The sequence below is a fragment of the Xenia sp. Carnegie-2017 genome, unplaced genomic scaffold (assembly GCF_021976095.1).
Source record: "Xenia sp. Carnegie-2017 unplaced genomic scaffold, XeniaSp_v1 HiC_scaffold_1, whole genome shotgun sequence".
NCBI lineage: Eukaryota > Metazoa > Cnidaria > Anthozoa > Malacalcyonacea > Xeniidae > Xenia > Xenia sp. Carnegie-2017.
This window is the reverse complement of record NW_025813402.1, coordinates 779005-794387: the sequence shown is the minus strand read 5'-3', so window position 1 is coordinate 794387 and position 15383 is coordinate 779005. Positions and strand designations below refer to the sequence as shown.

At 33.2% G+C, this 15383-nt stretch overlaps 2 long non-coding RNA genes across 2 annotated transcripts; both read right to left on the bottom strand.

Moving 5' to 3' along the window:
• Positions 1-7142: 7142 nt before the first annotated feature.
• Positions 7143-9793, bottom strand: LOC124441107. The gene is made up of 4 exons (XR_006946872.1): positions 9730-9793; positions 9461-9581; positions 8028-8104; positions 7143-7190 (listed from the first exon to the last, which is right to left on the bottom strand). It is a non-coding gene; the product is annotated as an uncharacterized LOC124441107 (long non-coding RNA).
• Positions 9794-10654: 861 nt separating this feature from the next.
• On the bottom strand, positions 10655-15376 carry LOC124441134. The gene is made up of 2 exons (XR_006946884.1): positions 14063-15376; positions 10655-11064 (listed from the first exon to the last, which is right to left on the bottom strand). It is a non-coding gene; the product is annotated as an uncharacterized LOC124441134 (long non-coding RNA).
• Between the last annotated feature and the right edge of the window lie 7 nt (positions 15377-15383).

Here is a 15383-nt window from a genome sequence, read left to right as displayed (position 1 = left end):
AAACACTTACAGCTTGTTGTAAAACAAATGTTCCTTTCTTGTTCATAATGACTTCTTCAATGGCTTTGATAGATGTTTCCAAAGCTTTCAAACCTTCTTCTCGATTCATTGTTGTTGTCATGACAACATAGGTAGGTGGTTAAATGGGATTTATCTTAAAGAAGAAAACAGTTTACAATCAAACAATGAAATTTTCAAAAGATTTTTTATCATTGTATGGTATTTAGGCCTGGTGCAGCTATTGTAAGATATAATTACATTGCTGTGCACATTTGGAACATCTATAAATAATTAAATTTTGTTTTTGTGAACATCAAAATGTTCATCCTCATTGTGTTTATGTAGCAATATTGCAATTTGATGCATTTCAATGAGAATGATCTGTCATATACAGTGGTGTGAAACAAAGCTTCATGCTATTCTTGGTTCTTAAGGTTCTTTTTCCTTGACAATTCATTTATTGACAGTTGTCTTGTTGTACACAATGTTCAGTAGTATATATAATAATCATTCTACAATTGAAATCTTGACATAAACATATTTAAAAGTTAAAATGACATGATGAATATGAGGTATAGCTCTATTGGTTAAGAACAGTTCATGTACGAGGTCAGATGATGTTAATGTTGATTCATAATGGTTTCAAAAAAGCTTGGCTGACTGATAATTATGCTAATAAACACATAATTCATGCTGTCACATGTTACAATTGTAAACAAAATCCCAGCAAACTTTTGTCATACATATATAAAGCAGATTTAAAATTCTAAAGGAGTAAAGATCTTTTTGACTTTGAAATTTTTGACTCACTGTCTCAACGAGATGAGAAATTGAGTGCGTGATGAGTAGAGTGTGGAAGGTTTATCGTAATTTTTATATTTCAATGTCATTGTTGTACAGGCTGTGTTTCAGATTAACTTATCCATTTAAAATCTTGATGTTCTTATTATGATCTTGTAGCATTACCTTTGCTCTTTTTGTTATGGTTCATATGTCATAATAAAATGTATTTACAACTAATATCGTAAATGTATTTATTATTGTTTCACAATAGTGAAGGTGAATGGGTTATCTACGCACTTGGAAATCTCCACACTTGCACAGTTTTGCGAAAGAAGCATTTACGTTCCAATAAAAAAAGGTTTCCTTTAGTAAAGTAAAAAGCCCACAATTATGACCTTATGATTCATGAAAGCCTTCTTATATCCAAACTTAAACCCTCTCTTAACACCCAAGGCAACTCAATCCCCCTTCACCTTCTTTAATATACCGCCATTCTCATTTCATTCCGTCATCTAAACTTCCTACTCCCCTCACATGTAATTTAACACCCTGTAATATATGCTTGTATTTAACCTCATGTACCGTATATAATTTATCTCAAATAATCTGAAGATGTCTTAAGTTAAAGACGAAACGTAATTATTAAAATAACCTTTAATCTTTCTTTATTTTATTATTATGATGGCTTTTTTAAATGTCTTATGTTGAGCTATTATGTTCATATTGAAAAAGTAAAAAGCATTGTCGTTAAATAATAGAAATAAAAGTTATACGTATAAGAAAATTTTTGCAGTGAACGCAAAAGCAGGGCGCAAACTCAGTAAATTTATGAATATTTTGCACAAACCTTCTAAGATCAAGCACAGAATGTATTGGTTCAACTTTTTCTTCCTTCGGTTCTGGTTCTTTCACGTTAACATTTCCAGGTTAAATGCAAATAAACAAATTACTCCCCAAACATTGTAGTCATAAGACAATACAGCAATGTTCTTCTTCCCAATTTTCCGCTCTGTTTTGACTCCAATTCAGCGACTGCGAAAAGCAGGCTGGATACAATCAAAGGAAGAACCAAAAGTCTTAAAGCTCTCACCCAAATCTGACCAAGAAAAGACACCTACATTGCATATTCCTTAGGTGTTGGATCTATGGACGACTGAACAAAGCCATGTAATAAAGAACCAAGTAAAAATCCACAAAGTACGCCGAATAAAATGAAAAATAATATCATATGTTGTTTTGCGTGTTTTAATCCATTGTAGCAACGCTTTCGTGAAGTCATTGTCGAAATTTTGTAGCTCTGAATGCAATTCAAAGCAACAAATAAACACTGAATCTCAATTTCACAATAACAAAGCCATTAATATACCGCGCCATTGACTATATATAAATATTCAATACTTAGAGGATTAAATCACGTGTTATGCAGTAGCATATTGCTGATTTGCCTTTAATATTAGAAACATTTGTGATTTATGTAGTTGTACAAAGAGCAAACCAGTGTTGTTTTGCAAATTTTTTTAGCAAGAAAACTCAGCACTCTAAAGGCATCATCAACAAGCTGTAAGTGCAATCCTAACAGAATGAATACTAAAGAACAAAAATTCCAATTTTTTTGATATTTATCAAGACATCATACAAAAGCCAAATCAAATTATCTAATCTACAACAAGCAGTAAATAGTTCGTTTCCTAACTTAAGTATGTCACAATGTTCAGGTATAAATAGTAAAAAGATAATCATAGTTTACAATGATCTACTGTTGGTTCTACATATAAGTATACAATAAAATATGTTATACCAACTGTTCTTGGGTATAACACCTGTCGGTTATAAGATTAAAGGTTCCTGAAATTTACAACAACTTACAAAATCAACTTTCAAATGTTTATTACTATAATGCATGTTTAGATTTTGTCAATTATTATTGGCTCAATCTTCAATTCTGCCATGTCATGGTCGTCATCTTTACTGCCAAGCTCATTTCCTTTTGGATCAGTTCATGAGCTTTAAGAAAAATAACGCCTAAGATTAATGATGGATGCCCAATTAGCTTGGCCAATTCTCGTTTTTATGCAAATTTGTTCAACACCTTGAGATAATGTGTTATTTTCAATAGAACCATTTAGGGAAACAGGCCCTCGGATGTAATCACATTGTCTTATGTGTGAGAACAAATTCTTGGGTAAATTACCAATACCATGGTTACTTGAGCGAAAATACTCAACAATCAATTTCCAATCTTCTTCTTTTTCAGCACTGGATAAATCAATTTCTTTAAACTTGCTCAGTTTTTGAGGACTCACATAAAACATGATAATAGCTGGATGTGTACTGCTCAATCCATATTGCTCTAATGAGAACTTTGCATTATTTACCATGTAGAAACCTGCTCCATCAGAGAAGTCTGATTTCTTTCGACCAAAACCCAGCACAATTCCAATTTCCAGAATATCCACAGCACTTTCGTGATCAGTACAATGGAAATATACTTCTGTCTCAGGATTATTTTCATTTAGTTCAGCAACTTTTGATCCAACATGGTGTAGGGCATCTTCTTGCGATGCAACATTGATCATATTTATAGGATGACTATGTCTTCCCTCTTCATCTAAACGTGGGATATTCACAGTAAACCATTCATTTTGATTATCATTTTTGAAAGGAAAATACGAAACTTGATCATTTAAGAAGATATCATACTTAAAATGATTTTCAATGTAAGTTTCCACCCAGGATAAAATTGGTTTGTGATTCGGATCTGCCATGTTGGTTATCCACTTAGCAATAAATTCAGATCGATGCTTTGTAAAACCAATCTTGCACAAGATTTTAGCAACCTTTTCACCATCTCTGAGATTTTTTATGCTGTCTTCTTCCTTAAAGTCCTTTAAAAATCCTAGCAAATGTACCTTTTCACTTTTGTGTTTTCTCATGTAAGGAGTTAGTTCGAGAAGCCTGCAAGCAAACTCATCTTTCAAACCAAGCACTGAGCACAGAACATCTTCTGGGGTGATATCCAAGTCAAAGAGATCATTTATCTCAGGATGGTTTAGATTGGAAATGGCACTTTCTATACTACTCAAAGCATTATCAAGATTAAATTCATACACATACTGAATTGTAATTTCTTGCTTAAAGCCACAAAATTGTTGTAGATCAGATTTATTTCATCGAGAAGCTTGGTTAACTTGTAGAGATCTACTTTTAGATCATTCAGTTGATTTATCTTTTCATAAGTGAGTTTGCCTTTATCAGACAATAATGTCTTTACCTTGTCCAACAAGATACAACAAAATACAAGACACTGATGAAGAACACAAAATGAGCGAATTAAGTGGCGGTCAGTTTTACCAGCACTTTCATGTCTGTCTAGGGTACGCAATTGGGAACGCCAGTCGCCAAGAACAGTCACATATTTCTCAACATCTTCATTGTTTTTAGTAGTTCGCTTTTCCTTGATTTTAAAACGTTCACGTTTCCCAATGATTGGATATTTATTCATCCTAAAAGCCTGGAAGAAGAACGGATAAAGAAAACATGAAGTCACACTTAAACATATGACACAAATCGATATTTAAAGTGCTCACAAAAACCGCGTGCTCTCAAATAGACTCGTCTTTGAACGTTTATTTATAAGAATCAAAATGCTTAAAACAGAAGTGTAAAATGCTTTCATGAAAATAGTACATTATAAACTTACGTTGGAAAATTTCCACGCTACAGAAGTATGCGAGGGCAGCAAAGATGAAAGGACAGATTAAATATAAAACTATATCACATTTACCATTACTCAAAAAATGATTGCCTTACACTGCATTTCAGCCAATCCGGTTGTGCTGCTTCAGGCGTCATCTAGGCGTCATCAGGCGTCATAAAATAAACACAATGCGGTGCGGTGATTGGTCAAGAGCTTGAATAAGTCCCACTCGACACGAGGAAATACATTAAACCATTTATGAAATCATTCTGCATTTGTGTAGCAGTTTACAATATCTTCTCGTTGTTTTTAAATAACCAGAATTTACCATTATTATTTGGCTTGTTTTGAAATCAACTGCTTTAGTCTACTAGGAACACTTCGAGAGAAAACGGTGAGCGGTTTGATGTTAAAACCACTGTCAAAACTGTTACATCAAAAATTATCATTCCATTCAAAGTTAATAATGACATAGATAAAAAAAATAAATATATATTTTACATACAAAAGTTTAAAGAAAGTTATTAAATAGCTACATTAATTAATTGTCAATAAGTTACACAAGATGAAAACAAATATGTCCTTGAAAGTTTCCGTTTTTGAAACAAGATGCGTTTTCAAGTGCTTACATTTTACACTATTATATAGTGAATGGTTATTTTTACGATGATAAATAATGAATGCTTATTTCTATACTAAGGCCCGGTTCACACGGCACATTTTACATGTGTCATAAGCATTCAAAACAAAAGAAATTGAGACGAAATTCCTCGTTCTCTTTTGTTTTAAACGCATTCGGCTCATGTAAAATGCGAAAGTTATTTGTCAATAAGTTACACAAGATGTAAACAAATATGTCCTTGAAAGTTTCCGTTTTGAAACAAGATGCGTTTTCAAGTGCTTACATTTTACACTATTATATAGTGACTGGTTCTTTCTATACTTAGATAAGTTTTAATCGCGGCATTTTACATACGCCAAATGCATTCAAGACACAAAATATTAGATAAATTCCTCGTTCTCTTTTGTTTTAAACGCATTCGGCTCATGTAAAATGCGACTTTGAAAACGCACCTGAAAATTGGCAACTAATACATTCTGATTTAAACTTCTTCTTGTGTTGACTGAACATTCAACACAAAATCATTCAGCTCCATGGAATATCCATATTCTCTTATCAAATCCAAGACATGAGGTAAAAAATTGAATTCCTCAATTAGAGTCTCTTGTATGGGATGACGTCTTCCACCATTTTCTATTCCTGACGTCATTTCACCAAGACGATTTTGAACATTTTGTTCACCATTGCTTGCGTCACGTTCCCCATGTTCCAACCTTCTCTTGTTGTAGAATTTCTTGCAAAGCTTGCAACCCATGTCTATATTGGTATAAATTATAATAACGTAAATGCTCGCTTTTGTACCGTGGCGCTCCCAAGAAAATAACAAGTATACAAAATCTATTTTATGATTTAATATTATATAACTTGATGAAAAAAATGTCACACAGGCGCAAAATAAGGTTGTTATAAACTTTAAAGTTTAATAATTCTATCACAGAATAGATACGTAACAGAAGCGCCACTCAGCGAAAAATCTGTCCCCCACTTGCACCCAGTTCTCAAATGCGCATCCGTTGCGTCCGCCATTACTCCAGCCAGATAAACTGGCCAGAATGTATATATGTTAATATTATGAAGAGTTGTTTTTCGAAAAGTTGACGAATGTAAATTCACTTATGGACAAAATTTTAAATGCCATCGGACAGGATGCAAAGGATATGAGGTGAGAAACAGTTTTGTTGTAAAATACGTTCGTCAAATAAAATTTTACGGGTTTTATAGTTAGTTTCTTGCTTTCAATTGTATGCGAGATCCATATTTAGAACGTTTCTTACATTGAACAACAATTCCCAAAAATTTTTTTAAAATACCCGGGATTGAGAACTCAAAACAGGCGAACATCAAAGGCTCCCACATCGAGTGGCGCCTGTGTACAATCCTTGTGACGGAAGTGAAAAATTGCTGCAATATGTAAATTGTTGATGCGAAAATTCTAATTAAGTTACTTTGCTGTCAACCACTTTTTAAGATTTTTAAGTCAGAGTTTACTGTCTTTTCTAGTTCAACTGTATCATTATTTGAAGCGGTTAAGCAGTTATTACGCGTTAGATAGTTTGAAAATCTGAAAAATTCATTCATAAATTTTTTTTGAGCATTGTAAATTTATCCTGAAATTATAACCCAACATTAGCTCAATGGCAAATAAACAAGAAATTTCAAACATTCTGTATGATACACCATTTATAATAATAATAAACTTAAATTATTAGTGAGATGATTTAATGATGGTGGAGAAGAACATGAAAGCTATAAACGACACTGAAATTAAGGGACGTAGTAAGGAGGACGGGCAGGCACATAAACATGCTATCGTAACTCTTACACCAACCTCTTTTACTGAAGCCAAGTTAGCCACGAAGGTAAAAATGTACAAATCAAGTTGAAAGTCGCGTTTGCACGCTTTGAAAATTGAGATAGATCTGAGAAAATAAGAATCACCTCTGTGTTAGTCGTTCGTCGTCTTCATTCGTTTGCATGTTACGTTGAATTCCAAATGCAAATTTTGCAAATTTTCCAGCGCCAAAGTCCAAAAAACCAAGTTTCCCCAACCAATCAAAATCTCGAGGAATTATGAAACCAATGAAAATCCTAACAAGGAGTCGAACGGATGTTGTCATACTTTCATTAACATCTTGACCTTCGTGTAGGAAACGAAATACATATACGATACGATATGATACATCATTGTTTCATAAAACTAGCCATATTTTCCTTTATGTTATTGTTTTCTTCATTCGTAATGTCGACATAATCATAAAGTTTTTCTCGTTTTGTGAGCTTTTGTACTTTTTAATACAGTGAACGTCATGATACACTTCCGCCTTTGAAATATTCTCGATTTCATTTGATGATATATTAAGTTAGAAAGGAGTATTAGAATTTTTCAACGAACTTCACTGACTGTATAAGTTCCGATAAAGTTGAACGTCGAGATTAAGTTAACATGAAATTTAAACTCATGGTCAGACAATGGAAAGCGACAAACTATAGCATCGACAGTCATAATTCATAACCAATTTTGATATTTTGAATCTTGGATCAATTATGATTCAAGTGACTTTTACCTTAAAAATTTCAAGGAAAATTTTCGCCGTAGGAAACTGTTAGCAATATGAAATTTAATGATCTCCTTTCTAAATATGCTTTTATTTCAACGACTTGGCATTTACAATAGTTTCACGATGACGAATGTCCTATTCAACACAAACTACATATTCAGAGCTGCAGTTTAACCCGAACAGGGACCTTCAAAACTGCCTCGCGAAATACTGACAATGAAATATCTATTTCGGATCGTCTATAGAAAATAATTGATGTTTGTAATGTATAGGGTTTGAATGGTGTTTGAAGTTAAGCAAATTGTTGTTCAAGACAACTGTAGGTAGTGTATGATTACAATAAAACACAGCAAGTTTTAAAACAAACCACAATCATTTATGCTTCATCTTGTTCTTCTTCATCATCAGGATTATCATCATCACCATATCTGTGACAATCTTTGGCTGAACAGATAACAATGATAATCAAAGGTAGAAAGTTATAGCTTAAATTTATCATTTAAAATCAACAAATTTCTTGCATGAATGCAAAGTCATGGCAATAGGATTTACAAGTACATTTCAACCTCTAACCTTGATTGGCATGTATCTGACATAATGAGAAGAACTGACAAAATAAACACAAAAGTAGATTGCTAAGCTCTTGGTCAGTAATGATCAAGGTTAAAAATCTGTGGGTAAAGTGAAGGTTTGAATCAACAATCGACTTGTAATGTGCCAATCACACAATGACTTGCAAGGATGGTATGGAAGGTATGTGGATAATATGGTGATTGCATGAGGATAATATATAGTGATGGTACTAGGTTGATATGGTATGATATGAGGAACACATGGTGGTAGTACAAAGATAATGTGGTGATTGAGGATTAAATGGTATGATATGAGGATCACATGGTGGTAGTACAAAGATAATGTGGTGATTGTTTGAGGATTATATGGTATGATATGAGGATCACATGGTGGTAGTACAAAGATAATGTGGTGATGGTTTGAGGATTATATGGTATGATATAGGATCACATGGTGGTAGTACAAAGATAATGTGGTGATGGTTTGAGGATTATATGGTATGATATGAGGATCACATGGTGGTAGTACAAAGATAATGTGGTGATGGTTTGAGGATTATATGGTATGATATGAGGATCACATGGTGGTAGTACAAAGATAATGTGGTGATGGTTTGAGGATTATATGGTATGATATAAGGATCACATGGTGGTAGTACAAAGATAATGTGGTGATGGTTTGAGGATTATATGGTATGATATAAGGATCACATGGTGGTAGTACAAAGATAATGTGGTGATTGAGGATATGGTATGATATGAGGATCACATGGTGGTAGTACAAAGATAATGGTGATTGAGGATTATATGGTATGATATGAGGATCACATGGTAGTACAAAGATAATGTGGTGATTGAGGATTATAGGATATGGAGGATCATATGGGATGATGGATGGAGGATGATATGGATGGTATGGACAGAAATGATGAGTGATGGATAGGATATAAGGACATGGAAGGATGATGGTGGTATGGAATGGATGACTGGTGATGGTTTGAGGATGATATGGTATGATATGAGGATCACATGGTGGTAGTACAAAGATGATGTGGTGATGGTTTGAGGATGATATGGTATGATATAAGGATCACATGGTGGTAGTACAAAGATGGTATAAAGATGATAACAAGATGTTAAGGACATAATATGCACATGGAATAAAATGATACAGAAATTGATAACAGAAAGTTCGAGGGATGGTACTTTATACTTAGAACAAATGTACCTTTCTTGTTCATAATGACTTCTTTAATGGTTTTGATTGAAGTTTCCAAAGCTTTTAAACCTTTATCTCCATTCATTGTTGTCGTTTTGACAACATAGGTTGGTGGTGAAATATGATTTATCTTAAAGAACAAGACAATTTATTCGTAAATAATCGCTGTGCTCTGTACAATCTTAACTTTAATTTTACAAACAATATTTCCTAAACATACATACAAGAACATACAGAAAATAAACATTTGAACATATTTATTCACACTTGACACAAACCTTATGAGATCAAGCACAGAATGAATGTATTGCTTCTACTTTTTCTTCGTTTGGTTCAGTTTTTCACGTTAACATTTCCAAGTTTAACACAAATAACTAAAATATTCCCCAAAATGGCGGTTAAAATTTTTGTCATAAGACATGAACAACGAAATGCCACAGAGTGGATAACGTTTTATTTACAATAAACAGAGAAAGACAAAGAAAATAAACTCAAAGTTTCGAAATTTCAAAATATTCATGCTCGCTTGCGTCAAAAGTTCACAAAGATGGCAAAAAGTTCATATTACATCTAATTTTTAAGATCGGAAGTTAACGGATTAATTCGGACATTTCCGGAAAACCTTGGAAATTTTTGAATACTCTCGGAAATATTCGGAAAACATCGGATTATCTTAAAATCGTCGTTGTTTTGAAAGAACTGTCCAGCTATGAAGATTTTCTTTTCATTGAACTATGATTTATCTATACATTCTTTATGAAAATGATGAAAATATAAAAATGCATAATATTTAGAAAAGTTCACAAAAAGTTCACAAACTTTTAATGTTCATGAAGAGAGCACAAAGTTCACAAATCTGTGAACTTTGTTCACGATCTGGCAGCACTGAGTCTAGCACATTGCTAAAAGAGCATTTAACATAACATTTCTTGACTAAAAGAAATATAACTGCATTTATAATAAGCAGAGAATGTAGACTCCACAATTGTAAAGTTTTCTGAAAGTTCACTTTTTAATTATAAATGTAAAGGCATGGCAGTAGGATTCACAAGAACATTTCAACCCTCTGACCTTTGTTGGCTTGCCAGCATAATGAGAAGAACTGACAAAATAAACACAAAGTAGTTTGCTAAGCTATTGTTGATGAATGATCAAGGTTAAAAATATGTTTAAGTAAAAGCACATAAAGAAATAAACTGAATGTATAAAACAAACTTTTTTATTACAGGCATGTTTCGGCAAACTTATGCCATCATCAGTGTAAATGAATGTGTTACAAAATGTGATAGCTACTTAAATATATAAATAGAGATAAACGACTCACAGTTAACTGAGATGAGGATAGTAAAACTATAAAACATATAAGGTGAAGGGTTATTTCTAAATATAAAGGTTCTGATAAATTGAGCCAAAGTTGATTTAAAGCTCTTCTGGTATATAAGGCGAACAATTGGATTCTTCCATACCGCTCTCTTGAATGGGAGTAGCAGTAACATTTCCCATTTCCACGGTAACTTCACCAATACTTTCTTGAAAGTTTTCCTCACCATTGTTTTCCTCATTTTCTGAGCTTCTCAAGTTGGTCGAACTTTTATTAGGCTTGTTATCCATGGCTATGTTTGTATAAAATCAAGATAAGAAGTCTTTATTTACGGAAATTTTCCATACAATACACTACTTTAAAAGTTAATCGATAATGTTATAAAATTTGATTTCAATCTTACAGACAACCAAAGTATTTCATACACGATCGTGTAACAAGTATAGGAAAGAGGATTCTGAGACAAGTGGTGCCTTTAATTCGTTGCATTTGACAGCAACTATTAACAGACGCAAATATAATCAAACATTTTTCTGGCCGAGTGAGCGCCTAGTTATATGAAATAAGTATTTTTGTAACATTCCCAAGAATCGTAAAATAAATAAAGCGGCGTAGAAAATTGCATGCAAGTATGAACATAGCCCCCAACAGAAGTGAGAATAGGTTCAAATAGACAATTGAATATCCCTATCTTATGTCGTGAGGGCTTGAGCGCAAAATTTTGGAGTTAAATTTGGGATAATTTTCAACTTTACAAAAAGGTATGAAACAAGATTAAAGCATGGCAGCTAAAATTAATGAACATTCGATACATTCTGCATAAGGTCAAAATTCAGCAATTTAAAAATTTACATGATGTTGAATTGTATTGAACATAACGTCAGAAAAGCCTAAACTAGCTTGTACTACCCATTAGAAATCCAAACCATGCAATTTTGTATAAATTCACTAACAACCCTAAAATGCAATAAGTATAAAGCTAAACTACTCTTTGAAAATTGAAAAAAACCCGCAATTTTGTACAAATTCAGTAAGTATACTAATAATAAACCAAAACATATCTTGTAACTTTAGCTAAATAAAGAGTAACAAAATTTAGCTCGAGTAAAAGTATGAGTTCTCTTGTAAACAAAGTACCTGTTCTTGAGAAACCACAAATAAGAAAAAAAGGAATGAAAAATTGCTTTTATTCCTTGAGTAACTCATACACTTGTGGTCTTGTGCAAACTAACAAGGTTATTCCTTGAGTAACTCATACACTTGTGGTCTTGTGCGAACTAACAAGGTATCAAGTATGTGAAGTATATGGGGGAGTCAAGAAGTATATGACACAATTCAGTAGAAAACAGCCAAAAGCGCGCATGATCTATTGTCTAGTGGTATAAGTGGTCACGGCCAGGTGGTTATCGTATAAAATATTGCATCGTATTATATTTTGCATGTGTTCATGCATGGACAACAATGCAAAATATATATTGTGTTTCTTGCCGCCTTTCAAAGTCAGTTGAGACAACTAAAGACGACATTTTTGTTTGAGAAATTAAATACCGGCATTCAGGAGCATTCTGCCTCTGAAATTTTAGGAAAAATTGCTTTATTAAATCACAATGAAGGTAATATTGTTCAACATCCAGCGGCGTCAAGTCAAAGAACAAACTGAAAGATTGTATCGACTTAAATGGTACGAGATGGTTAATAAAATTTAGTATCATTGCAAAAATCTATCATCGGTTATAAGCGAAAAGCTGACAGAGAAGCCCATTGAAAATAACTGCAGTGTCTCACAAATTTCTCCCATCGTCGACCCAAACAAGATGAAGGATACCGGTTACTTATGCGGAAGGTTTTGTCAACAACATCACGACAAAGTAAACTTTCAAGCTAAAATTTTGTTGCTTTTTGTTAAAGGTAGCGTATCTACGTCTATGTAATCTGAAAATAAAGTTGTTTACTTGCATTTGAATGAAGCAAATGCTAATGTTCAATGTGCGATAGGCTTTGGTAAAGTTGGCAAAGATGCTTACATAGACTGCGGTCAAGCATATGTTGTAGTTGCTTCTCACTGCAGCTTTTGTCATGTCAAAATACTGGATACTTTTCTATTAAAAATTTTTCAACAATATTTATCTGAATCATCTGATACTTGGGAACATACTTCACTAAAGTTGGCTTAATATTTCATGAAATAATTCACAAAGTTTTTTGTAATTAGTTCAATTCCAAAGACTCGTGAAATAAAACACTTTCATTTTGTTCATTCAAATGTACTTGGTATGATTGTAATATAATTGATACTATTGATTTGTATTTGCACCCGTTTTCTAAACAGGAAGTTTGCAATAGTTTTGGAACGAGAATTTGGCACATTTTTTAGCACATTTCATTTTCCATATGTAAGATTTATAATGGCAAAGCTCGGCAAAGACCTAATACTATAAAATAAGACAAGTGCATCTGTGAATGTTGCTTCTTTGCACAATAAACATCAGCATTTGCTTGTTTCAAATACACATAAACAACTTTATTTTCATATTTAATGAACATAGAAACGTGATTCTCAACGAAAATCAACAAATTTTTATCAAAACCTTCGACAATGACAAGCGAAATTTCGTCCAATTTTTGAAACGTAGTGCGGATGTTTTTAATAAGTTTGTTCGCCAGCATTTTGTCGTTTGCCGATGGCAGCCATTGCAATGTTATAGCACAATTCATACCATCGACACTAATACTATCTTTCCGTTTATTCTTTGCCACAGGTTGTTAAACAACGTCAACTTTTCGTTAGTTGTCCATATCATGTCTAAAGCAGTTTTTTCCGAAATTTTTAGACGTAGAACACTCCCGAACCTCCGTATTCAAAAGCACTGGTGTCTTCAAGAGTCTTTATTGACTTGAAAAGGCGACAAAATACGGCATATCACCGACTTTAGCTTTGTTTATGCCACATAAAAATGTATTGTGGCTGCAGATTATGCGCATATCAACAAGATTACTTAGTCACGTGAGCTTCGAGTTATGCTTCGGAAAATTTTACAACTGGTCAAGGAAAAATTTCACAACTGTTATGGCATTTTCATTATCCGTCAAATAGTTTATGCTGAATATATAACCCAACTTTAGCTCAATGGCAAATAAACGAGAAATTTCTAACATTCTGTATGATACACCATGTATAATAATAATAAACTTAAATTATTAGTGAGATAATTTAACGATGGTGGAGCAAAACATGAAAGTTATAAACGACACTGAAATTAGTGAATGTAAATCGTAACTCTCACACCAACCTCTTTTACTGAAGCCAAGATAGCCACGAAGGTAAAAATGTACAAATCAAGTTGAAAGTCTCGTTTGCACGCTATGAAAATTTAGATAGATCTGAGACAATAAGAATCCCTTGCCTCTGTGTTAGTGGTCCTCTTCTTCGGCACGTTCGCACGTTCTGTAAACTTCACAAACAACAGAAAGGAGTTTTCCCCAAACCTACCAATCAAAATCTCGAGGAATTATTGAACCAATGAAAATCCTAACATGGGGTCGAACGAATGATGACATCATATATACGAAATGGGCAGCCCGCTAGGCTTTGTACGACGTCTTGATCGTTTAATTCATTTGTACAATCAAGGCAAATGTAAACAAAGTGCTTGAATTACTATTTAGTCACATGACTTTTAGGCGGGAAAATGAATAACAATGAAGTAAAGGCAGGTAGTTTCCTTTTAAGGTGCGGGGGACCCTTGAATGATAACTTTTTGATTTTTCGACTCGGGCAACGAAACGAAATACATAGGCGATACGATACGATACGATACATCATTGTTTCATAAAACTAGCCATATTTTCCTTTGTTACAAATGCTACAAATTTTCTTTATGTTACAATTGTTTACAAATGCTTTATGATTATGTCGACATTGCGAATGGAGAAAACTATTGTTTTGTGAGGTTTTGTACTTTTTAATACAGTGAACGTCATGATACACTTCCGCCTTTGAAATTTCAAATATTCTCGATTTCATTTGATGATATATAAAGTTAGAAAGGAGTATTAGAATTTTTCAACGAACTTCACTGACTGTATAAGTTCTGATAAACGGCAAAGGTGAACGTCGAGATTAAGTTAACATGAAATTTAAACTCAGGGTCAGACAATGGAAAGCGACAAACTATAGCATCGACAGTCATGATTCATAACCAATTTTGATAAGATATTTTGAATCTTGTATCAATTATGATTCAAGTGACTTTTAACTTAAAAATTTCAAGGAAAATTTTCGCCGTAGGAATTTGTTAGCAATATGAAATTTAATGATCTCAATATCCTTTCTAAACATGCTTTCATTTCAACGACTTGACATTTACAATAGTTTCACAATGACAACTGTCCTATTCAACACAAACTACATATTCAGAGCTGCAGTTTAACCCGAACAGGGGACCTTCAAAAACTGCCTCGCGAAATACTGACAATGAAATATCTATTTCGGATCGTCAATAGAAAATAATTGATGTTTGTAATGTATAGGGTTTGAATGGTGTTTGAAGTTAGACTAATTGTTGTTCAAGACAACTGCAGGTAGTGTATGATAAAAATAAAACACAGTAA